Genomic DNA, 401 nt, shown 5'->3' with positions numbered 1-401 from the left:
CCGGAAAAGCCCGCCTCACTTCCCCCCAGCCCGCAGCGCGCAGGCGCACCACGCGCCCGCCCGGCCGGACCGGCCGTTATGAGGCGGCCCCTCCCCCTCCGCGAGCGCACTGCGCCTGCGCCGCGCCCACGCACGCCCAGCCGCAAGAGGCACCGCGCATGCGCGCAGGGGCTCTGGGCCTCACCGCGCATGCGGAGGAGAGGGACGCGCCAACGGTGGTGCCCCCCGCTGGAGTGTGCGCGTGCGCCTTGACGTCACTAGGGTGGGGCGAAGCCTGCTGGAGGAGGAGGAAGGCGGGCAGGGCGCCTGCGCGGCATTGCGCAACCGGAACACAAGGGAGCGGCCTTGGCTCGCGTAATTTTCCCGGGACGCGCGCTGCTCATGCGCAGAGCCGGGCGCCG

This window comes from Alligator sinensis, unplaced genomic scaffold (assembly GCF_000455745.1).
Source record: "Alligator sinensis unplaced genomic scaffold, ASM45574v1 scaffold50_1, whole genome shotgun sequence".
Taxonomy (NCBI): domain Eukaryota; kingdom Metazoa; phylum Chordata; order Crocodylia; family Alligatoridae; genus Alligator; species Alligator sinensis.
Note: the sequence above shows the minus strand (reverse complement) of the source record.